Genomic DNA, 26,805 nt, shown 5'->3' with positions numbered 1-26,805 from the left:
CAGACTTTTGAACTCCCTCCCTTGAGAGGCCAGGATGGCCCTGTCCTTATTCACCTTCTGTCAGCAAGTTAAAATGTTTTCATGCCATCAGGCTATTACAAACTGACTTGGAGTGCTGTTTTTGAGGTTTGTATATAGTCTTTTTCTTAATTTTAGTATTTTTAATGCTTAATGTTTTAACTTTATAAATAGTTTAATTGTATCTTAAATCTTATATTTATACTTTTATTAATGCTTTTAATTTGCATTGTATAAGATAAGTTGTCAGTCACCTTTGGTCCCATTATTGGGATATAAATGACAACAACAGCAGCAACAACAACAACAATACTTTTTTTAGAATTAGATTATAGGTAAAATCCAATAATGTCAATAGAGACAAGTTCTTGAATTGTTTTTAATTTAGTTTTTAAACTCTTATCTTGTTTCTTGTTAGCACAACTAATTACTTATATAAAAGATGCATATACTGTATATGCAAAAGCCAACATTTGGGAGTATCTTTGTTTGCTCTTTATGACCCGCATGCCTGTGCATACAGTCATTTGCTTTCACTCATTTCCTCTCAACCAGTACTATGAATACATCTAGAGTGATATCTTAACCAGGGCTTCAATTTTGTTTTATACTTTACAAGCCAGAAATGTATAGGGATTTTTCTTCTTTTCATAAGTGTTGGCTTCTTTGAGAAAGTAAAGCCACTTGTTCCCATTCAGACAATGTACTAAGTTCTCTTTCAGACAATGTACTAAGTTCTCAATTCTTCATTAATTCAACAGATTCTGCTTATGGGAGAAGCCAAGTGAGAGCATGTTAAGTGAGAATTAACCAGGATTGTGGTTTATAATTTTATAATTGTATACTAATGTGGTCAATGTCTGTTGTTTTTTATTTGCATTTCCCTTGCTACATTTATATTCCTGGTTTCCACTCTGGTAAAAATGATAAGGTCTCAAAATGCCTAATTAATAATGTATCGCAGTGACCCTGAATTAGTAGGAGACTATGAAAAACTGGTCAGGTTAAAAGGATTGCATAGCCAGTGTATTGTTGTCGGTCTGTTTTCCTTTCAGAGTTAGCACTTCTGTGGTTTGCTTTCTCCTAGAAATATAACTAGCCTCTGAAGTAATGCTAAGGAAGTTAAGCACATGTTTATTGCCTGATTATTTATGCCTATGGTACCTGGCAAGGCCATTACAGGGGAGATCATACTCTTTTCAACCTCGTTGTATTCTCCATTTCTCTTATATCATGCCCTCCTTTCTACTTCATGAATAAAATTCTATTAGGAGAACAAAGGATTTTATTCATTAGCACTGTAATATCTTGTCTAACACTGTTGTTCATTTTCCCTTTCCATATTACTCATGTCTGGTTTTGCAAAGTGAGGAATTATGTCATTCACTGTAAAGTTTTTTCTGTTTTGTTCGTTCAGTCCTGCTAATGTTTTACAGGTGGATAGACTCAATCAAGCCACAGCCCTGAATTTGCAAGACCTGAGCAGGGCTGCTGATAATAGGGTGACCTGGAAGTCTCTCATTCATAGGGTCAAGATGAGTCAAAGTAAACTTGACAGCAATTAATTGACAGCAGTTAACAACATATTCATGTTTACTGCTTGACCCCTATACACTTGTGCTCACTGTTTCTTTAACTGAACTCATATGTGTGCATGAGGTAAACTGTGAGAGATACACAGCTGGCATGCATCTTTCTCCAGCCCATAAATGTCACATGACCCTATGCTTAGTGTTATTCCAATAACCACGCCTTGAGTTTCTTTCTTGAGCAGAAAGGCAGGATATCAAATCAGTTTAAAAAGGGGCTGAAGACATTCCTGTTTAAATCAGCATTCCCTGATATAGGCCCCAACTAGTCCCCCCCCCCGCCCCCATGTCAGCAGTGGCAAGCTGGCTAGAATGTTTTAATGTTTTAATGGTTGAATGTATTTGTTTTTAATGTAACTGTTATTTCATGTTTTTATGATGTACACCGCCCTGATTGCATAGAAGGGCGGTATATAAATAAATTATTATTATTATTATTATTATTATTATTATTTAGTCAGTCAGTCGCACAGATAAAATCCTATGGTGAGAGCAATACAGACAAAACATATAGCATGCAATGATATACTGTCACAAGATGTAATGTTGGCCACCTGTTTGAATGCCTACTGTGCATCTTTTTAAACATTTCTTTGGAAGAAGCAGCCTCCTTGGTAAGATTACTTCATCACACAAGTGTGATTGCCGTATGATTCAGTTGATGTGGCCATATGGTTGTACAGTGGTTAAATGTCAGTACTGTAGCTACAAGGTTGTGGATTCAATCCTGGGGGGCTCCAAGGTTGACTCAGCCTTCCATCCTTTTGTAGGTTGGTAAAGTGAGTACCCAGCTTGTTGGAGGCAATTGGCTTACATGTTGTAAATTGCTTAGAGACTCTTTACAAAAAGCCATCAAACAGTGATATCTTTATTGGCCAACCAAAATGCACAATATACTTGTCGCAAGCTTTTGAAGCTTCATTGGCTTCTTCATCGATCAAGATGTTACAAACCAAACAGGAGAAAAAATTGAAGATGTTAGTAAGTTGCCTCCATTTTGTTCTTTCTGTTCTTAGTTAAGATGGTATGAGGAGGGTAACTTTTATAGGCTGGTTCCTCCTCCTTCTCTCTATGTAGCGATTTGGATTTGAAAACCTCCCTTTTGTGCGGCGGCCCCTTTTTGTGCTGTGGAAATGCCAGATTGGGGCCGCGGCATGTAGTTGCTGCAGCTCCAATCCAGCACTGAAAGGGATGGAAGCAGGCCGCTCCAAAGGTGGTCTGTGTAGCCCCATAGTCTCACAGGAATGTTAGATTTTCCCAAGGAGTTGGGATCTTCATTTTTTGCACAGTGCATATACTTGCTTATGCATGCCTCAAATCATGCCACAAGAAAGGTTGCAGAAATAACAGTAAAATAAAATTCCCTTATTCTTTTAAGGAACGGGACCACAGAATTATAGAGTTTGAAGGAACCCTAAGAATTATATAGTCCAACGCTCTACCAGTGCAGGAATCTACAACTAAAATATCCCTGAGAGGTAGCCATCTAATTTGTGTTTGAAAACCTCTGTTGTTATTTTTTTTTAAAAAAAAGGTCCAAATTCAATCTCAAGTCCCAATCAGAGTACACCCACTGATTATAAAAGGAATATTTCAAGCATACATATCCCTAAGAACAAGTCAAACATGCAAAATCTGTGAGATCTTCCATAAAAGCAGGTAACACAGTTTGGACATTTGGCTTTTTCTTCCACAACACAGGTAACACCAGAGTTGTTTTCCCAGGTGGAATAGACCTATTGAATAAATAAAATTGACACAATAGTAAGTTCACATTACTACAATGAATCTTTCTGGTTAAGATTAACAACTGGATTTAGGATTTTTTTTAATTGATTGATGTCTCATGTCTTAAATCAAAAAAAGTGATCTACTGAAATTTTTCTAGAGCTAAGGGCCATTTGACACACAAATATTAGTATATACATTCTTCTGTATAGAAAAGAACACACATCCTGTCTGTAGGTTTTAACATTTATGCATTTTATAACGGCACCTATATTGGGAAGCTACAGCTGGCTGAAGCTTTGTACTACACTGATATGTGTGTTAGCAACGTAGTATGTGTTTGTGTGATCACATGTAACAATTTACACAGGGGCTGCAGTAAGGCACTTCTTAAACAAGAGTTCATTTGAAACCCACCACATTTTCTTTTCATCTAGGATGCATTTCTATTATCTCTACAATTTGTTGTTTGAAATACTGGGGAGTGGGGTTGCATTTAAAAGGGGAAGCTATAAAAGTAGCTGTCAAACAAAACAATCTACAGTCTGCATCTTAGCCTGCTGGATCTTTGAAATGTAACTGCATCAGCATACTTGGCAAAAATTTTGTTTGAAGACATATTGCGTTCCACAAGCAAATGGAAAATATGGGCACCTGTCATCATATTTAGAAAACAGCTGGGTAACCTGGCCAAGTGCCACAGTCTCTTTTCACATGGCCTTTATGCTGAAATCATCTCAGCGCCATTCCTAGCACTGAAGATATTCAATGCCTTTAAATGGTTACAGAAACATCTACTTACAAGAGGACACTTGTTGCAATAAAGTTTACTTTCAGATCTTATAACTAGTAGTTATAAATTGTACTACACATAAGTAGGCCAACAGCCTTTCCCCCCATCCTTTGTTTCTGAGATTGTGGATAGCATTTTGATCCATATGGCTAAAACTGTGTGGTAAATTATGTCTTTTCTTGATTATCTCAGCCTGGGCACAGATGGAATGGAAATCCATCAATCTCTTCAAGATGCTTGCCCAGGTACAGACAGATATCATCTTTCTGAATAAACGTAAATAGCAAGATGTCACTCCTAATGGGGGAAAAATGGGGAAAATCCACTATGGACAACATATTTCACATACTATAATGACAAACTATGCAACATTCCCTTCAGCAAACTGCTAAATCTTTTCACCAGCATATTATACAGCAAGAAAAGACTGAGAAAGAAATCTCAAATCTGGAACCACCTATACAGAATCAGCTTTCAGCATAAGCCGAATTTCTCTTGGGACAAAAAACAACACCTATGAGAAACAGTTTCTTTGTCTGAAGAAAAATAAAGAAAAAGAACTGTCTTCATCACAAACAGGCCTTCATGGCCCACAACACAAACACCAGAAACCTGGGCAATAATGCTGTAGCAGGTAAATCTGTTCTTTCATAAGAATCTATCCTTCTGACCCTCCAAACACACATACAGATACAATTTTGTGATGATCTGAGCACTTTCTTGTCCATGGCTCAAGGAATATTTCATGGACATGGACACCAGAAGGGAAACAGTTCACAAGCATCATCTCAGTCTCTATGGCATGAGAATGGAGATTTTACAAAAACACAGGAAAACACTTCCCAGTGCTATTTAAAAATGGAATTCTACATGAATGCCTCTTGAAGGCTGGAACATGAAATTGCATTTGCATGGCAAATATTTTTGTCACCATGCCCAGGCTGAGATGATAAAACACAGGCATGATTTACAACACAGTCCTAGCCATATGGTGCAAGATGCTAGCCATAGTCTTAGAATCAATCACAGTAGTGCCATTAAAGATCTTCAGAAGTCTTAATCCATTAGCAGACATGTGAAGCGAGACAATGGTTTCTTGACACACTACAGATTTCCATCACAGTTACACACACAACAAAATAATTATCATCATAAAATAATTTTTGTTAAGCAGATGTCATTGCTTTCACACCTCAGACGAAAGCAGCAGCAACTTGAGAAGCCGATATCATCTTAAAATACATTTTGAAGATTTCTGGGCAGATTCAAAATTTTAATTTTTCTCCTGTGGTTTTCAAGCAATCAGGATTGTGCTGCCAGATGACTTTCTGCATCAGCAAGTCTGTCACCCAAGCTTTCCTTGCCTGAACATTAATTCCTTACTGGCCAGAACTGGTTAAGTGTCCCATTGATTGGTGCTTCATTGGTTCACTGCAGCTATGGCTAGAAAAGGTTTCCATTAGATGTTCTTCTATCTGTATGAGAACCAATTATTTGTGATTAGCCCTAGTGTAACATGGGTCCAAAACACATGGCAGAAATAATCCAGTTTGAGATTGCTTTAATTGCCCTGCCTCAGTGCTAGGGAATCCTGGGAATTGTAGTTTATTGTGGTACTAGAGCTCTCTAACAGAGAAGGTCTAATGTTTTACAAAACTACAGTTCTCAGAATTCCCTTGCATTGAGCCAGGGCAGTTAAAGCAGTCTCAAACTGGAGTGTGTTTTGGACTTTGGATAACATTAAATGACCCAGCCATATAGATTGGGCTGATGATATGAGTCTTTTTCCTAAACATGAGGAAGGAAACAGTGGCCCGTTACAAACGGTCGTAAAGTACGCCCTCAGGACGTGCTAGGTTTAGGAAAGGGCGTGCTTTATGCACGCCCCTAACCCTAGTACATCCTCAGAATGTACAAAATGGCAGTGCCCGTTGTACACGGGAACCGCCATCTTGACGTCGCAGATGCATAGCATCCGCACGTCGAGCAGAGGAAGTGACGCTGCGAGTGCGCGTCTAGCGACTCATGGTACCACTCCTGGAGAGCAAAAAGAAATGCCATTTTGGGGCTTCTTTTTGCTGCATCTGGGAACCACGCGGTTTGACTGCTGAGGTTCCTGGACGCGGCAACCGGCGGTGCCAGCAGAACGCTGTATTTGGGTGCTCTGTAATGCACCAGTGGGTTAGGCTTCAGTACTTGGCATCTTTTGTCACTTGCAAGGGTCCTTGTTGTTGGTACCTGCTAGGCCCCCCTGCCTGCCATGGCCTCACTGCTGAGCAGCACAAGGCAGTTGGATTAGCTATCCTTTAAATTTTCCACAATGTCTCTGACTTATTCTTTCTCTTATGCACTGTGGAAAATGTAAAGACGACTAGCTCAGTGATAATGACTGTTATATTTTTGTGATAACACACCAGAGTCCAGTGGGAGCCACCAAAGAATCCTTTGCCTAGGGGCTGCTCAGAGCTGAAGCTGGTCATGGGCCTAGCCCCATATATCCAAGTCGGATGTTTATGAATTAAAACATTTCCTTTAGCAGGGAAAAGCTTTATAGATTTACCAGTCTCCTCCTTAAACAGATTGAGATGTTGGTTAGCGAACATGGTTAAGAGAAGTTTGGAGAGTTTTTCAAGTACCCCAAAAGCACACATTATAGTTTACATTTATAATTAATTTAAATTAAAAGTCAAGGCAGGATCTTTTCTTATTTAAAGCATTTCTGTGTTTCTTTTGTTCTTTTGTTTTTGAAAGGCATACTCCTTGTCAGAGTAACTGGTCCTATTGAACTTAAGTACTGATATCCACATTTCCTAAGTGCATCCCAAAGCAGGTATGCTTGCAGAGATTTGTTATGCTAATTTGGAACAAATGGGATTAGTAAAAAGGAATATATTTTGTCTCATATGTTGTGATGGCTGCACTTTTCACTGACTAAGAAAGTTAATCTGCTGAGAAGGATAGAATCTTCAAAGCTTTACTGTTCCCAGCTCTTTAATAGAATTAGAACTTTGTGCAGCCATTCCATTTTCAGGAAGACAGGATTGAACCCAGGAAAGCTGAGCCTTGTCCTGACTTGACACAAATAAATCCATCCTTTGTTGTTCTTCATTAGTGAACAAACAACAATAAGCTGGAGTTGATTTTATTGCTATCCAAAGGACATAATATTTCTATGTGCAAAGTATATAGAAAATTAAAATTTCTGGGAACTATATTACAAGTTCCCCACCCCAGAACAGCAAAGGAGATGAAGAGAATTATTAGCAGCAGCAGCACTACTGAAGTCACACAATACTCAGTCCAGCCAGCATTCAACAAGTTGCCATTTTCAGTACCATCTTCCTTATGTGTCTGGCCTTAGGAATAAAGAAAATGGCAGTGGCTACGGCCAAGGGACCAGATCCTAACTGATCATGGAAGCTATTCTGGTTCAACCTCAGTTAATGCATGGATTGGAGATTACCATTGAATACCAGGTAGTGTAGGCTATATATCAGAGGAAGAAACTGGCTAAACTACCTATCAGTACTCCTTGTCTAAGAAAACACTATGAAATTAATGAGGTTGCCATAAGTGGACAGGCAAATAGAAGGTATGCACACACACACACACATAGCCGTTTAATGTCTTCTCTTTACAAAGCTGAGCTGTTAGGAGGAAATAATGGTTGTCAGATAAGCTGCCACTATGGTTAGTGGCATTTCCCTATCATTCTGGCTCCTGACACTGAGCCTGCTCAGTGCACTCATATGTTGTTCCTCATTGCTTCTGAATTGCCTTGAGTGAGCAGTTGTGAATGCTGATCTTCCCCCTCATTCCCACTATCTCTACACATTTACTAGGTTACTTACAATGTTAGGTCTCTGAGGAGTGCAATTTGCTTTGCTATCCAGAGAACAAAGCACATGTTCACAGGTTGCCACTATGTTTTTGTATCACTACCATTGTGTCCTCCTTCACTCATTCTTTCCCTCTAGACTTAGAAAAGGATGGGCAAGCAGAGGTGGCAGAAGAGGAATCATGAGTACGGATGGCTGCTTCCTCCTTCAATGGGACATATGCCTCAGAAAAGTTTCAAAAGACACTAGTCCATCCATCAGGCCTGACCTTGGAAATGTCATGTGGTGACATGGAATAATCTGAACAGAGTTATGTCTTTATATACGATGTTCCCCATGTGAAGTCGAAGGCTTTCATGGCCGGCATCCGTAGTTGTTGTTTTTTTGTGGGTTTTTCGGGCTATGTGGCCATGTTCTATAAGAGTTTATTTCTGACGTTTCACCAGCATCTGTGGCTGGCATCTTCAGAGAATGCTGACCTGGAAGTGTATGTGTGTGCGTATACACACACACACACACACACACACACACACACACACTAAGTGACCCTGGGTGAGGAAGAGTGATTCCCATGTTAATCTGTGTATTCTGTTGTTGATGGCCTCCTCAGGGTAGGAGGATATGCAAAAGAGGATTCGTGTCTGTTAATTCCCCATGTTACAGTTCAGCATTGGTGCTTTGTCAGTTTAAATGTTTGAAATTTTAGGAGATTGAGTCTTCCAACATTTTTGTTAAAAACATTGCAATCAGGGAATCAGTTGTTTCCTGCTGCATCAGATCATTGTATATCGCAACTTCAGAAACAGGAAAGGAATAGAAGCCATGTTGTGCATGTGTATATATTTTTTTGTTGGAAACAGTGCACTTTACTTCTCCATGTTACAAGGCTTCTGTTTCTACCACTAAGTTAATAATCATTGGCTTCTCTCATTTAGATGAACCTTTTTTTGGAAGGTTTCTTTTTTTACAGTTAACTGATTGACCTTCTAATTTTAGCACTGAAGGCTTATAATTAGAAATATTTCCATAGTTGTTTACAAACACCCCCCTCAGTCACGGTATGTGTCTGCAATTTTAGAAGGACTCTGTTGTCACCTCCAGAGTGAGGTGAAAGGGCATTTCAGTTCTTTTTCACTTATACACTTGATGGATATAAGGAGCAGACAGTGCTGGGTGTGTGTGCCACATGCACTATGAATATTCTATTAAGATTATGTCTGCCAAATTGCAACCTTGCATATCTTTAACTTCATTTTTAGAGCGTATACTTTTTGAAAATGGAAGGATGGCTAGGAAATGCCCGAATGGTGTTTAAACTGGATTGAACTGATACTTTTTATATTTTGTGTGTGTGTGGGGGGGGGGGGGAGTTTACTATGATCTATAAATAAAATTACAGTTTCCTGTAAACTCAGCTATGTTAATGTTAACTACGTATAGATGCAAAATTAGTTAAAATATACATTGGAGACACACATAATATTCGTCAGCTCATTTACCATAAAATTAAGTATATAGGCTCTACTAACTTAATTGTATGTGTGAGCAGTGTGTTAAGGATGTAAATGTCTACCTATATTGTTTTGGAATGTAAGGATGGATAGTTTTCTCCCAAATGTAAAGGGCAACAAATATTTCTGTGAAGTATTTTCCTGGTCTCCATGCCCTGTGAAATGTTCTGGGAAAATATAACCCCAGTTTGGCCAGGAAAACATGCTGGGTGACCTTGGGGAAGTCACACTCTCTCAGCCTTACAATACAGCAATAGCAAACCCTCTCTGAAGAAACTTGCCAAGAAAACCCTATGATAGGTTTGCACTAGGGTTGCCAAAAGTCTCAAATGACTTGAAGGCGCGCACACACCCAGATATGCATGTTGTTTTTTGTACAGACAACACATTAATGGTGTCAGAAAAAGTGTATTGCATGTAAAAAAAATTGCTTCCTGTCCAGAAAGTTGGTTTTCTGCACAATAAATGTTTTCTAACCAGAAAATCCACACATATTCTTCTTCAGTGTAGCTCTCCAGAAGATGCCACAAAGCACAGCTGTGGGGAGAAAACTTTGCAGCAATCTCATTGCTTGTATTATTCTTCCTGACAGGGTTTCACAAGTTCAGAAACCCCTTTTGTCTCTAGGAAAACAAATAAAAATGAATAGTCTTTCCATGCTTAGTGTGTGTACTATTTTAACCTTCTATAAAATGAAATAATTATTTTGGACAGACTTCAGTCATATTACTTTGGGAGAGGGGGCATGAAAGAGCACCTGCTTGTAAACACAAAATGATTTGGATTCTTTTGCTGACACTATCAGTTAAACGGATCTCCAGTTAAAAGGCTATAGGCAGGACTGGCAAAGACCTTGGAAGAATCACAGCCAGAATATGTAGTAGTGAACTAGATGGACCAGTAGTCTTGATGCTGGACAATAAGTGCTATATTTTTATGGAGGAGTCCACAAATGCCATAAATGTTGATTGATCTTTTTTCTTGCTCCTTCCATGGCTTTGTTTCTATTATTTGGGAGTCTTCAAAGACTAGAGCAATTGTTGAAAAGACTCTCTTCTTTCTTCCAGTGAAGAACTGGTTCAAAACATCTAGTTAGTTGCAATTACTGTAGTTATTTGTACAATTGTAAAGCAGTAACTATGATACATTACTATTGTTCTGGACATGTTGGGCTTTGCCTACTTTATGCTGCAGTTTCACAGTGCTAGGAAAAAGTGAGGTGTCCAGGAGGAGTCTGTGTTCACCTCTTACCAAATTGAGAGATATACTTGCTGCCAGCTAGTTAACAAACACATTTGTGAAACTTTCAATATGTTCAGTTTAATGGCACAGTTATGAATAGAACTTGAGCCAGCAATAGCTAATGATAGCCTCACCCAAATACGTCAGTGTGTACAGTACCCAAAGCCAACCAAGATGTTTGACTTCATGAGACAGAAATCTCCATAAGCATTTCTTCATATTTCTGGCAGTAAGACTGCAATAATCTAAACAGTCAATAACTTGCTACCTTTTTGGTTAACGAACATTTTCTACTTGAGTCAGTGACCTTACTCCTCCTAATGGCTGGACAAACTTGTATCCTACACAGAACGCTGCAGTCTTATGTATAGTACACATACAATTCCAGCTGTTAAGCACTAGGGCTGCATTTATACTGTAGCGATACTCCAGTTTGACACGACTTTAACTTCTATGGCTCAGTGCTATGGAATTCTGGGAACTGTAGTTTTGTGAGAGACTTAGCCTTCTTCGTCAATGAGCTCTGGTGTCACAACAAACTACATTTATCAGAATTCCATAGCATTGATCCATGGAAGTTAACATTGTGTCAAACTGGATTATTGCTGCAGTGTGGATGAAGTCAAAGACACATATAGTATCCAGACAAGAAGAGGGGAGATGTGCAAGGAGGTATACCCATATTCATTCTTCTTTTTCTGTGCCCCATTCCCAAAAGGCTGTGTATGCAAATTATTATGCCCACAATCATATTTATTTGCAGAGCTATTTTTTACAGGTTTGCATGCTCATCTGATATCAGAAATCCTGGAAATCAGTTAACAAAGATTTTCACAAGACATAGAGGAATTAATTAAAATTAATTTGATGTTAATTAATTAATTCCACATAAAATAGCAAGTATTCAATTGCTTTATACTTAGTTTAGCAATTGCAATGTCTTTTGTACCTCCTATATTTTATGCAAGTCCTAAAAGGTATTGGAACACTTGAGTCCCATACCTGCTGTAAATATGTTGCTTCATATGCTTGAGTCCAAAAGGGAATGGTGCATACAGGTAAGAGTAAAACATTATATTGTTATTAAGAGGCCTTGTAGCCTAACTTAGTTGAATGTCCTGTTAACTATTAATATCAGGGGGAAAAATTGTACTAGCATAATAAATTACTCTCTCGTAGACTCCTGTTGTGCCTTTTTGTTGTTTCATTTCTTTCCCCCCAACAGATATATGATAGCAGAGTTAAAGTGAAAAGTAAACAATGCTATGTATTCTGAGTATGGATGTAATTCGTCACCAAGCTTCTTCTGGAAGGAAGCAAGGAGTAATGTTAGTATTTCTTTTTCTTTTTAATAATTTTATTAGCTTAGAAATATAAAAACATATACACATTATAGACACATATACATACAGAACAGTAAGCAAAGAATAACAAAAAACCAACAAAGAACAAATATATAAAAATACTTTGTACATATTTTGTTTATATATGGCTTATTTAGTTGGAGTGAACTTCCTAGTACCTCAAAACCATCATTTTTAAAAAGACATTTCTGATTTTCTATACATTTAATCACTTCATGAGCTCTATGCCTATATCTAAATAGATGGATCCTTGTAATTTTTGCTATTTCTATTTATGCTGCTTTATTCTGCTTTATGCTGGATATAGCTAAAAGATATTTTAGTCCTGCATATACAATATTGCTATAATGTTAATTATTACAAAAGTAAAAGAGACACATAATCATATTTCTTTGAACTGAAAAATTAGACATTATCAACTGTCTCTTCACATACCAAGAATTTGTTCAGTTTGAGTTTATAACAGAGATTCGTTTATGATCTTTTACAGTCAACACAATGATTAGCAGCGTAAGGTCCAACCAATAAAGTCTTCTTATAGAAGAAAAAAAATTCTTTAGCCTTTTATTATTTCTAATATTTGATTAAGATATTGGAAAGATTGTTAAATCTATCCAATTTTCTTCCCACTGTTTTATCTTTTAAGTCCAATTTGAAATCTTTAGTATTTACTTTAGTATAACCATAGATCATAGCATTTCTTTTTCATCTGAGAGGAAAAAATCTTCAGAAATTACTGTTTTTGAGACCTATTCACAATTTTCTGAAATCTGTGCAAAATTCACTTGAATTTGTTTTCTCATGGCCTTTGCCATGGCTAGTACAATAAACATTAACTTGAATAGAAAACAAAAAGTGCTGTTTTCAATGCATATCATCCATATATGAATTTTATACAGAATAAGCCCCCAATTACAGCATTTTCTGTGCAAAAAACAGCATTTTATGTAGAGGAAACAATATTTCTGTGTAGAGGTATCATTTTCTGTATAGAAACTGCTGTTTCCTGCACAGAAACTACCGTTTTCTATGCAGAATATCCACATGCGAATTTTGTGCAGAACTTATTCTGCATAATACTGTGAAGATTATCATGAGTCCCAAGTTCTTCTCATCAGGGTTTTTCAACTCTAGAAATACATGTTTTTCAACCATTTTCGAAATGTTTTTGAATGTTCTTTCCATCCTTAACTGTTAGGTAGCAATAGCTTAAGGAGCCATGAGCATCTGCAACCAACATTTATTTTTCCTCTTAAATTTTGTCTCTTTGTAATTATTACAGCATAATGCATTCGTTTCAAAAGATATCATGTGAGAAAGCACATGGGTAACCACTCATTTTCTCTGTTAAATTACATTATTGTGTAACCCCATTGGGTTTCTTTTAAGTAGTATCACCTCACTGACCTCTGATAAACCAGCTCACTCAATGTGAATTTTCCAGTTTTTGAGAAGCTGGCAAAAATATTTTCAATCCAAGTCTGATCTCAGGGATTTCTTGTACAGACCAGGAATTAAGAACCTTTACCTCACAAGGGTGAGTGTTGTGTCATGATTTAAATGCCATGTTAATGAACAGGAAAGCTATTGTTGAGAAGATGTAGTTTAGATCATATTGAGCTAAATCCTTTTGACATGGATGCTTTTACACTTGGCTGTCCATTTCCCCCCCCCCCCCAATATCTATATTTATAGCTATATATCATTAACTGAAGCCAAATGCTGTGCTTGGTGAAAGAGAACTATTGAGGAAATGAAACTGACACACAGCCCAGTTGTAGTTTTCAACTGAAAGAATGTGCTTTGCAATATTCAGTATTAGAAAACTGACTTTATGACAAGCGGCAATACCTGTTAGAAAGTACACTTTAGAGCTGACTACTGTATTTTCTTTCACCTGAGCCATTTCTCATGATGTGATTTTGCAAGGAATGATTTTCTGATAGAGTCTCAGACTTTTCTCTTCCAGTAAGTTATGTGAGTGTATCTTTCTGAACATTCATTTCCCAAATACTGAATTAAAATTAGGACATTTTTCATGGAACCATTTTAAAAGAGAACTAATAATCTCTCCCCCCCCCCACCTTCGTTTTATTTTATGCCTTGTGATTTTTCACCACCCCCACCAGCTGGTTAATCAAGCAAAAGCTGAACACTTCATTAGCCGGAACATGTTTGCCCATGGGCATTTCTGTAGTAAATTAGTTCTTTCTATTTATGCAGGTAAATCATAGCCAAAAGTCTTTAAGGTATGAAAGGAATTAATTCCTTTCACTGAGTTATCAAGTGAGTGCAACTTTAACTAAGGATACTAGTGGTATGATATTAATTTTAAATTATGATAGAAGGATCATTTTCAGGAATGTGAAAAATAAAATTGCCATTTAAGATACCTACTCTTGTGTGCATTTTTTTTGCTGGATTCCTTTCCGCTAATGAACTTCTCTAGAAACATATTGTGTGTTTTTGCACATTTGCTGACCCTTAGATTGTGGTTACATGACTAGTTTTTGATAATTAATTATATATGTGGCTTATAGATGCTTATTTGAACCTGACAGTACAGTCTGAAAGAAGAAAGTAGTTTTGAATGGAATTCGGCTTTGAAGTCAGTAGCAATTCAGAGCTATTTGTATACCAGAGAGTTTTCTCTAGTCTATGTTACTGAAAAACTACATGGAACTGAAGTCATGTGGAATTAATGTAAATACACATCATAAACATTTTAGTTGCTTGTAAAACATTTTTCAGAGGAGTGTTGCGTTTTTCTGTTGAAGCTAAAGCAACAAAGTCTTGAGGCATATCTTTGCTACAACAAAGTCATTTTGGCATATTCTTTTATGGGTAAAGTCCACTTTATCAGCTGACAAATGTATATGAACATAGACAAAAAGATAGGAGAAAATATAATTTCCCTTGCCTGACCTTTTACTGTTTTTGTCCTGGACACCCATAGTTTTAACTCATCTTAAAGATTCGGGGTTACAGCTTAAGGATCTATTTGTTTTGCTTCACATTGCTGATAATAAAACGTGTGTGCCTGTGTATGTGTCTAGTGTAGCTATAAGAAGATGAAACCTAGACACCTACATTTGGAATGGATACTAAAGGACCCCAAGAATATGCATCTCAGATTTAGTTTGTCTCAGCCTGCTGTACAATCTGAAGTCAGCAGATGCCAGGCCTTCTCCAAGCAGAGGCAGGGCTGGTATATTCATTATTCCACAGGGTCTCTAGGTAGCTATAGTGCTCATTTCTTCTGCAGGCCCTTGAGAGAAAGAGAAAGAGATTTTCTTGACAAAACATGGGATGAAAGAAAACAAAGAGAAAGTCTAAATGAGCATGGGATGATGGAAGAAGACACTCAAGAAATAACAATGAGGAAGAGAATAGCAATTCTTCTCTGAGATCTGCTGTTGAAGCTATTTTTAATGTCTCAGCACAGCTAATAGAATTTAAATTTTATTCCTTGGAGATTATGACACATGGCCAAAAGAGAAGAGTGGCCTTTGCCTACATGGATATCCCTCAATACCATCATAACTAAGAATGATAGTTAACAACATCTTGATATAATGTAGGCTTGTGAATTTAACTGTCATTTTTTCATTTCTACAGTATGATTTTTAGCACCTTTGCCTGAAGAATAAGCCATTGGGTTTCAAACGCTTGCATTATGTATTTTGTGCATTTTGGTTGGCCCCATTAAGATATAACTGTATTGTGGATTTTTGATGTTATTGTACTTCAACAAATAAGGTACATTTGGCTCCTTCTCTTGGTGTTTCTTGTCACATAATTAGAACTTTTGTTGTTGTTGTTCAGATATTTTACTTTTCTTTTACTTTTGTCTGTTGTTTTTAGTCTGCTTTTCTTGTTTTTAGTGTATGTGTGAATTTTATATTTTTATTAGAACCAGCCAGTTAAATATCACCAAGTAGAGTCTACTCTTAAACTGAAAAGGTGTCATCATGATGTTTGGTCTTCTGTCCATGAGAAATAGTGTTGCTCTTTAACTCTGTGAAATGTTAATACATTTTTTATGTAAAGTAATGATTTAGAAATAAGTTGAGTTCCAGTTGATCTTAATAGCAGAGTTAAGAGTCGGATCAGGTCAGTCGGTGGTAGCCTTTTATCTGATATCTTGGTTATTGGGGGCAGGTGGAACATTTGCTTTATACAAATTTTTTTTCCCCAAGTTTAATGCTGCAGTTTCAAATCTCCTCTTACAGTTTATGTTGCCATTTGGAGTGCCAATGTTTTATTGTTTGCCTTTGTTTCTTGACAACATAATTATACTGGTAAATAGCAGGAGCAATTAACTCTTCAGCATAATGAAAAGTAGGGAGGGAACAAACATGTCTATCTCAATTCAGGTTGGGTGTGTTCCTCCAAATCCTCTTTGAATAGTTTCCTGTGACATACTTAGAGTACTTTCAGGAGTTCTGAGTGAGGTGGAGAGGATACAAAAGACTGGTGTGGTCCTGGAGTTCCTACTTACACTAGGCATTACAAGTGTAACCAATACCAGAGCTTGGAAGAAAATAGTAAATAATAAATAATTATTGGTAATTATTTCCTTCTCCCAATAATTACCACATAAGTATGTTACATTAGTATTTATGTTCTGATATGTAAGTATGTCGCATGACAGTCGTTCAGGTTTTTTTTAAAAAAATTCTTAGAGAGTATGTAGAGAGATCTTGTTGTACCTTTGAGACTAGCTAGAAGAAAGAAGTTGGCAGCATGAGCTTTTGTAGACTTCCTCAGATACATTTATAGAGATGTAGTGTCACTAAATGGTGGAAGAGGAATATTATCTGATTTAAGTATTGAGTCATGCCATATTCTGTTGAACTATTGATGGGACGGGTAGGAGGAAAGCAACACCACTAATGAAATCAGTTTTTACAAATGGAGCATCATGCTGATTTGTATGTTTTCACTTTACACATTCAGGATGAGATAGAGTGTGAACTGCTGCTTCTATCTACCCCTATAAAACATCTGTTTAGAATTCAAAATAAATGGAAATCCTATTTGTTGTTGTTGTGTATGTGTGTGTGTAAGTGTAAGGCTCTTTCCTTGTAATCCTAGAGTTGTTATTGTGTTCCTTCAAGAAGTTTCCAACTTATGGTGACTCTAAGGGGTCCTTGGTACCAACTTAGGCTGATATGCCAACTGCACCCCTACCTGGACCGAAAGGACCTTGAGGCAGTGGTGCATACACTGGTAATCTCCTGTCTTGATTTCTGTAATGCGCTTTACATGGGGCTACTCTTGTACCAAGTTCAGAAGCTTCAACTGGTTCAAAATGCAGCAGCCAGATTGGTCACTGGTTCATCCAGGTTTGACCATTTTACACCTGTTCTAAAATCTCTTCACTGGCTGCCGATCAGCTTCCAGGTGCAATACAAGGTGTTGGTTGTTACCTTTAAAGCCCTACATGGCTTGGACTGGAGTTGCTTGCAGGAACACCTCTTCCTACATAATCCACCCCGCACTCTCAGAATAACTGGGAAGAACATATTAGAACACCAATCAACCAGGCTCACATCAACTTCCCAAAGAGACTTTACTGTAGCTTCTCCAAAATTGTGGAATGGTCTTCCGGAGGAGATCCGTCTTATTGCCTCCTTCGAGGCATTTAAGAGGGCACTTAAGACAGATATCTTCCGGTGAGCCTACCCACCTAACCTTGTGTAAGAGATATTCCCCATCTTTCTAACCATTGTATAACTCTATTGTATTTCCACCTGATGATGAGGTAGTTTAAATAATTGTTAATTTATTTTATCAATGTTTTTATGTGTATTTTAATGAGCTGTAATCCTGCCTCAATCCATTGGGACAGGTGGGAAAATATAAATAAACTAAATAAAAAATAAACTATTTTCTTGGCAAGATTTGTTCAGAGGGGCTTTGCCTTTGTCTTACCTTGAGGCTGAGAGAGTATGACTTGCCCAAGGTCAGCCAGTAGGTTTCCATGGCCAAGAGGGACTTTGAACCTTTGTCTCCAAATTCATAGTCCAAGGCTCAAAACATGTGGGAGTAAATCCTATCCAGCCCTTGTTGTGAGTTATTGAAAGATCCATATAAGTGCATTGTTACTGTCTCATCAGAAGTTGTTTATTTTTATTTTTGATGAAACTGAAGTTTTGTCTTGCTCCAGACATTTAAACTTTTAGTCATTTTAGTCAAGCATGTAGGAGAGGTCATCCTCTTTTGACAGAACTTTTATTGTCCAACCAGAGGAAAACATTTTTGCATGAAAATATTTGTATTAACCAAGTCATCCATACCTCACCGTAGGCTGTTTGAGTGTAACAGTATGTTTCAGTCTGCAAAGTTAATGCAGTTAATATTCAACTGAACTTTTTTTTTGGGGGGGGGGGGTTCGCTAATCCCTTAGGCAGGCTTAGTAGAAAGGGCAAATATATTTATAGCTCTTTGAATCAGACTGCATCAAGTGAACAACAGTATGTGTTATACCACAAATGTACAATTTCAGCAAAGCTCAGTGTAAAGCAAGCTTTTAATAGTACTTAAATTGCTGAGGTATCCTGTCTGAATCAGAAAGAGCTGCTGCTTCAGTTAACAATATGTTGGTTAAAATAAGTTGATACAAAAGGCCTTGAACTTTTTTCTTTCTTTGTTTCTGGTGCTAAATCTTTTTTTTTTTCTTGCTCGTTCACCCCTCCTTTTTTTTTTTTTTTTTTTTTTTGCTAAATTGAATGGTTTATGGACTTCTTAATTGAACAGATTATGATATCTCAAATCTCAACTGTTTTTATTATTCCCAATTAGTATTTTGGTGGATTCTGTTCAGCAAGGTTTGGATGCATTTTTAAAATGTGGTTTTGTTGATTCTGTAAGATGAAAGCCATAGGGAAATAATGGTAGCTGACATTAGACCCTGAGGGGAATGTTTTGTGGTTGTTGGAGTTCAATACAGGTCATTTCTCTCCATGCGTGGTCACACGGGATAGGAATTTTTTCTCACCCATAGCAGGAGAGAAGAGAGAGACATACTTAGTAAGTTAGGAAACTAGAGATGGGGACATTTCCAGGATAATTTCTTTTTCTATTTATATTAGTAGCAGAGAGATCCATTTTAAATAATAAAACATTCTTTCTCCCCAAAAGAATAATTTTATTTCAGTACATACTTTTGTTTTTTTAACAAATTTGTCTTGACTGATAAAAATCAAACGCAAAAGGTACCACACTACCAAAAATGGCCACTTTTTTGCAATGATGGCAGGGATATAGAAGTTAGCATTTATCTGTAAGTAGTTAATTCATTCTATTATTATTATTATTATTATTATTATTATTATTATTATTTTATATCCCACTTTGCACTCTAGTGAGAGTCACTGTGAACTTACTGTTGTGTGCATAGGACTAAACTGAATTTCTAGTCCTGAGTGGAGTTGACCCATTGAATCAATACAGGTTGCTTATATTTTGACTTAGCAACTTCTGATAAATTCAGTAGGTTGCATCTGCACTACAGACATAATTTAGTTTGACACTACTTCAACTGCCATGGCTTAATGCTCTGGAATTCTGGAATTTGTAGTTTGTTGTGGCACGAGAGCTCTATGACAGAGAAGGCTAAATGCATCGCAAAACTACAAATCCCAGAACTCCAGAGCACTGAGTCAGGGCAGTTAAAGTGGTGTCAAACTGCTACTTTATTATCTCTACAGTGCACACACAGCCCTAAAATGTTTGAGACTAGAAATGAGATTTTGGACATAATTTTAGTCAGTCTCAGTTCCTAAAATGTCTTTTTAAAAATGTTCAGATATGTTATGAAACATTGTCTGAGGCATAATGTGGTTTGTCAGAGCTTATTATTATTTTATATCACATTTTAGTACCATTGCTACTCTCTCTCTCTCTCTCTCTCTCTCTCTCTCTCTCTGTGTGTGTGTGTGTGTGTGTGTGTGTAGTAGCAATGGTATTAAAATGTGACATAAAATAATAATAAGCTATTAGAGAGATATTGAAGTTTGGGGTAGATTAGTATGTGGATGCATGCTTCTGGATCTCACATTAAGGCTCATAACAATTCTGTGAAGGCTGGTAGGACCCTCGGTCATACTGCTCATATCATGGTTGATGGAGATTTGCACTGGGGTATTATCTGGTGAGATTTCTTTAAACACTACACCGCACTGGCTATACTCGCATGGATCACTAAAATAAGATTCTGGATATTCCCATCTAAGTGTGAATGAGCTACATCTTGGTGTATGTTGCCTGATGACTTCTGCCTGGCTTCTCCTTTAAGTGTGGCTAAACTAATTATTTGTTTAGCATATTGTCTAAACAAAGAATGAACCCTAAGTTATGATTTTTAGCTTGTCAAGCAACAAGATATGAACTCCAGTCTAGATGACACATTGAAGAAATATTCCTGGTTTGTTTTTCAGCAGGAAGCTCAATAACAATGAGGCAGAGTTATTCAGAATCTAGGCAAATATAGATATTACATCTACATAGTGGGCTCATCACTTTCTCATAACTGCTTCCACTCGCAGCCATTCCACCTAGCTACACTAAAAGAGCTTTGATTTGCCCATTGACATTTTGTGTCCTCTTCTACCAGATCTATCTCCTTGATACTTTTCTGTATTCTCTTTTTTTCACTTATTTCCCCTCCTATTTCTGTTCTTTCTGTTAAACCAAAGGCAATCATTTTAAAATGTGTACCAGTATAAATATGAGAGTTAGCCTGGTGTAGTGATTTAAGAATTGCTCTATGACTCCAGAGACCAGTCATGGGAACCCACTGGGTGAGCTTGGGCAAGTTGCATTCTCTCAACCTCAGAGGGTGGGAAAGGCACTAATCTTGCCAAGAAAACCCTGTGATATGTTCCCTTTAGGGTTGTCATAAATTGGAAATGACTTGGACGCACACAATAACAGCAAACCACTGTGAATGCATTGGCATACAGGTGGTATATTATTGTGATAAATTAATAACAGTAAGAACATGACTGTTAAATGACAGCACACAATACAACTAGTTCCTAGTACTGGAGCATATAGAATATGTTTACATAACTGATGAGCCTTTCTGATAATCTGCCAAAGAATTAGATAACTACCTGATTTTTCTGCTACCCAGGCTTTCAAAAGCAGGAGTTGTCAAACAACTAGCAAGCTTTGATAGATGGCTGGTGATCTGTATTTTTGGCTCAGTTAGCTGCATAGAGTATATTCTAGGCCCATTTTAGAAATTGCTGCTAGCAAAAGATCTATTATCTTGGCAGTGTTAAGCTTAAAATAACAAGAATAAGAATAGTTTTCCTAAGTGCAATTATTTTGTGTGTCTGTGTGTATGTACCCTTAGACACATGCTGGTATGCATATATGTATGTAACCTCTGGCTTTATGGTACTGGCAAAGATGTACCAATAAATGCTATCCTGGCTAATAATTCCACTGCAGAGATTATTTATGGAGAAGTACTGTAGCTCTAATGTTTCCATTGGAGTCTACTCCAGTGTGACTATGCATTGGATATTATTTTTTCTAAAAATCATTTTCAACATGATGACAGTGTTTCCAGTTGGTAGGGAAAACTCTGTCAAGTATATTGAATATGGTAGACACTGATCTACTCTCCATTTCTAAGCACAATTGGGGCCAGAGCAGACTGTCAAGAAGGGGAGGCTTGAAGCTGCCCCCTCTGAAAAGGGATTGGGGCCGTGGCAATCTGCCTTGAACTGGCCCAAATAGGAGCGGAAAAGATCCGCTCCTATTTGGGCCAGGAAAGAGCCCATGTCTGGGTGGCTGTCTGGTTTCTGGGTGCCATTGGAGCATGTGGTGTCTAAACCCCACACTCTGATGATGCCCAGAAGCAGGGATTTTTTTCGGTTGCCTGTTTCTGCTCTTCATCAGAATTACATCAATGGAAATAGAATAATAGCATCTTAGAGTTTGAACGGACCAGAAGGGCCATCTAGTTGAATGCACTGTCATGTAGGAACTAAGCTGCAACTAAAGCGTTCCTGAAAGTTTCCCACCCAACCTCTGTTTTTGTTGTTGTTGTATGCCCTCAAGTTGTTTCTGACTTATGGTGACCCTAAGGCAAAGCTATCACAGGGTTTTCTGGGGCTGAGAGTATGTAGATCACCCAAGTTCACCCAGTGGGTTTCCATGGCTAAGCAGGGATTCTGGTCTCCAGAGTCCTAGCCCTATGCTCAAACCACTACACAATGCTGACTGTAAAAGTCCTCCAAAGATGATGAGTCCACCACCCTCCACAGTAGTCCGTCCCATTGTTGAACAGCTCTTATAGTAACGTATACGGGTAAGGGTTACTGGATTTTAGGAGTAGAATTATCTTTTGGTTTATTTGTCCACTATACTGTTAAGCTTTCTGTATGTAATGGAATATAATGAAGAACTACTACCGATGGCTAGAGTTCTTGATACTAATTTGCTTTGCTGTCTCTATATGCATACAAGCAGTTTGCTGTCTGTACATGTACATCTTTGTGTAGCCATTTCCAGAAGTGATTTGTTTAAGCTTTCAGGTTCTGTGGAAAACAACAACAACATGTAGATTGTTAATTAATACAGGACAGGATAACATGAGCATTCAGTCTGCCTTTTTTGTGTATCACTTTTGGCACAACACAAGCCAACATGAAAACTCGCCATCATCATAAAATTTAGGACAGCTGGGATGCTTTGCAGTGAGGACTTTTGGCTCCACAGTTCAAATAATCACAATAGCAGCTCAATTTAGCCCTTGGCCTGATAGGTTTGGCAGGGCACAATGAAAAATAATTATTTCATGGCCTGCTTATTTGTCCCTTAAAAAAACCCTTTCTGACCTAGTCAGACTTATGTAAACATAGTCTATATGTAGAGATGCAGAACACTGCAGCATTTCCCCATTTAGAAAACTTTTCTATTTATCCTTAGACTATTTTTAAAAAATCTTTTAAGGATGTACAAATATGGACTGACAGTGTCAGATATTGAATCCCCAGCAGTCTTGGCAATGTCTTTTTTATCTATATGCCAGCAACTTCATTTTCTAAACATATTTGTTTAGTACTGAAATGTCTACTAAGGCAGAAGTTGACTGTAAGTCAGTTTCTTCAGTTTAGTATTTACTCTGTTTAAGATGAGGACATCCCTGAAATACCTTTTTGATTTTTTTTCTGAATTTAAGCTTAGATTATCTGATACAAAGGAGAACAAGGGCACCATACCTTGATCATTACACATAAGAGAGGTTTGGGCATATGCAGTTCATCCTTCCAGCACAGAATTCAGAAAGTTTACTTTTTTAGAGTATAGTCTCATAGTAACTAGGCCAGCTTGGCCAGTGGCCATCCTGTCTAGGGGATTATGGGAGGTGATTCTCTCCTAAACAAGTCTGACAAGTCTGAGGTGCTTTGGTCTTCCACTGAATCTTCCCATCTGATCACTCTAGTGCTAGCGCTTGCTTTATTTGTGCTTTAGCACTTATAATAATTATCCAAAGGTTGAGATAATAGTCTCAGGAGAAATGTTGCAAGTCTCTAAGAGCTTTGAGGGACTAAATTGTTTTAAATTTTGAAAAGGATGGGAGGGGAATGAGGGAAATCAATTAAATATTTTGTAGTCTTCATATTCATGGCATATTGTAAGAATGAAAACAAGTAGCTTTAACATGAGCATGGGGAGTATAAATGAAAATATTACTAAACTGACACCAGTTTTTTTTATATTTCAATTTCTGTTTTATTTGGAATACCAATTAAATCAAAATGCTGATGCTGCATTTGCACTACAGAAATAATCCAGTTGGATATCACTTTTAAATGCCATGGCTTTGCTTTGGTCTGGTGCCCCAACAAACTATCCTTCCCAGAATTACATAGCACTGAGCCATGGCAAAGTGCTGTCTAAGTGGATTATTTCTGCAGTGCAGATGCAGCCTCAGCCTATTGGTCTAAAACAGCCATGCATACCCTTTCACATTTCACAAATGAAAATAAGGTCATGAGTGGCTAAGAAATATCAGAATGTGGTCAAGGTGGTGAAAGCTGTTAATAAAAAGAACACATAAACTAGGAGAGGCTACAGCTACTTGTTTCTGCATTCTAGGGAGGGCAAAAGTCCACTCCCTCCTCCCTCCTGCTGTGTAAAATGAGTGCAAACTGCTTGTGCACTTTTGAACTCACTTTGCAGCAACAGAAGTAAACTAAAAACAACAGGAGAAAGTGGGAGAAGGAAAGAGAAACTGGGATATTTTAAAAGCAGCTGAAAAACAGGAATGACATAGGATTCGTTGAAACTGTCTCTACCAAATCAGGACAGTTGGAAGGTGTGCCCATGTATGCATATTTGAAAAAATATGCACATGATTTGAATCTAACTTAAAAGGACAGTGACCTCCCTGTTCTTTGATTCTTCTCCAAATATTCAGAGAACACTTCAGCCGTATTTAAAACATCCAGCTCTTCTTGTGATCATGACAGTCTCATTTTCAGTGAATGTTACTTTTTCTCAAAGTGTCATTAAAAAAGAAAAGAAAAAGAAAAGCAGTCATCAGCAGTCATGTCATGTATTGGGATGAATTCCTAAATGTAAATGAGATTCTTGCTGTAATTTATTTACATTTGTTTTCAGCACAACAAATGAGACATCACGTAGCTCCATAATTTCCCATGACCGAGTCACCAGCATGCAGTGTGTAATTTACCATGATTTAAGATGCTTATTGGCAGGTTCTTGCAGGAGTACCTAGTGGCTTTTTTAAAAGAATACTTCTGCATGACTCTCTAGTCATTTCATCTCATCTCATCTAATATCCTCATCTGGTTTATTTTAAAGATAAATATAATAAAGATCTATTATTGTCACAGATCTTTGTTCATTAGAACTAAGGCAAACTAATAATCTAGACCAGTTTTGTGGATGTCCTAGAATTTGTTTAGCCACTGAGGTTCTACATGATGGGCCTTCTCTGACCAGTGGAGGTCCTTCACTGGGTGACACCTGCTGCCAAGGGTGGGACTTCCATGGGGGTGGGACCTCTGGTGCCAAACCTCTGGTGCCAAGACTTCTGGGGCTGGAGGAGCACCCACGTGGCCCAAAGGAGCACTCGAAGGGCTCAAAATGATGCCCAAGTGGCCCCTAGAGGCATCTGCACAGGCCCAAGGAGCGCCCATGGCAGCCTCTAGAACACCCATGCAAGCTGGAGGTGTGCCTGTGTGGGCCAAAATGGCGCCTGCATAGGCTGAAACGGCACCCGCGTGGCTCAGAGGGGTACCCACACAGGTCAAAATGCCACTTGTGCAGCCCCAAGTAGCACCTGCATGGCCCAAGGAGTGCCTGTACAACCCGTGGAGTGCCTGTGAGAGCATAAGGAGTGTGCATACAGGAAGAAGGAGTGTGCATGCGGGCCCAAGGAGTGCCTGCAGGGGGCAGGGAGCCAACCGGGTGTCATCCCCCCTTCTGGGGTGTCATCCCCCTCCTTGGGTGTCAGCCGGTGCAGCCTGACTATTATGATCTTCCACTGTGGCAGTTTGGAGTGGAACTAGATGTGATCAGTCAAATCTGAAAAGCATCATGTTAAACTACCCATTTCCGACAAACCCATTCTAATTGTGGGAGTTACATTTCTTGGGCAGGGAAATTTGTTTTAGGTACAGTTGCCCTCTTGTACTGGTAGAGTTCAAGTAGATTTATAAAATCAAACCACTGGAAATACATGTTGTAAAATGTATATAAGCACTGACAATATGTTCTGAGGGAATAAATATTCATCTGTTACTTATAATAACACAAAGAAGAAAATATTGGGATTTTTTGGTGAATATGATCTGCAGATGATGCTCAGATAATTTTAGTTCTAATTCTGAGCAGTTGGTTTTGGGCGCCTGGCCTTGCTCAACATTGGATGAGCATCAGTCCCTTTCATGCTAAGGGCCAGTGTCTTCAGATTATTTACAGAGCTGTAGTTAAACTAGACATTCAAAAGAAAAGATTGCTGTAAGAACATACATTTGTAGTTTCATAGATCCAAAATACACTGCAGAAACAACCCAGTAGGGAACTTTGAGAATTGTAGTTTTGTCAGACATTTAGCTTTCTTTATCAGATAGCTCTGGTGCCACAATAAACTACAACTCCTAAGATTCCCTAGCACTGAGCCAGGGCAGTGAAAGTAGTCTCAAACTGGATTATTTCTGCAATGTGTTTTGGACCGTATATGTTTTGAATAAGTTTTTAAAAGAGCTAGATAAAACTTGGGCTGGGATCACAACTAAGAGGCTCATCTAGATGAGGCAAATGTACAGGAATCTCCCTTATCTGAAATGTTTGTGTCCAGAAGTTTGGGAACATTTGTATATACATAATAGATAGCTTGGAGATGGGACCCAAATCTACATGTGAAATATATATATGTTTTGTATACTTATGCGCATAACCTAAAGATAATTTTATACATAATATTTTAAATAATTTTGTGCATGAAACAAAGTTTGTGTACACTGAACCATCAGAAAGCAAAGATGAGACTGTCTTGGCCATCATGTGGACAATTTTGGATTTTGTAATATTTTGAATTTCAGAATTCTGGATTAGAGTTACTTACCTTGTTTTGGAAAATTCTGATATTTGTTTCTGTAGTTCACACACACACACACACACACACACACACACACACACACACACACAGAGTTTCTTTTTGCCCAG

At 37.9% G+C, this 26,805-nt stretch overlaps 1 protein-coding gene across 9 annotated transcripts in view; it reads left to right on the top strand.

Annotated features, from left to right (window-relative positions):
- Positions 1-26,805, top strand: part of ESRRG (estrogen related receptor gamma) — a 612,697-nt gene that overhangs the window by 93,523 nt on the left and 492,369 nt on the right. The window contains exon 1 of one of the 9 annotated variants that reach the window (XM_042444957.1): positions 11,967-12,048. The exons of 7 other annotated variants lie outside the window; for them this stretch is intronic. The gene's annotated coding sequence lies outside the window, so the exon portion shown is untranslated. Of the gene's footprint in view, positions 1-11,966; positions 12,049-15,472; positions 15,662-26,805 lie in introns of those variants that run through there. One more of the 9 variants, XM_042444956.1, reaches the window with a different exon arrangement.

This window comes from Sceloporus undulatus, chromosome 1 (assembly GCF_019175285.1).
Source record: "Sceloporus undulatus isolate JIND9_A2432 ecotype Alabama chromosome 1, SceUnd_v1.1, whole genome shotgun sequence".
NCBI classification, from domain to species: domain Eukaryota; kingdom Metazoa; phylum Chordata; class Lepidosauria; order Squamata; family Phrynosomatidae; genus Sceloporus; species Sceloporus undulatus.
Note: the sequence above shows the minus strand (reverse complement) of the source record. Positions and strands in the feature narration are given on the sequence as shown.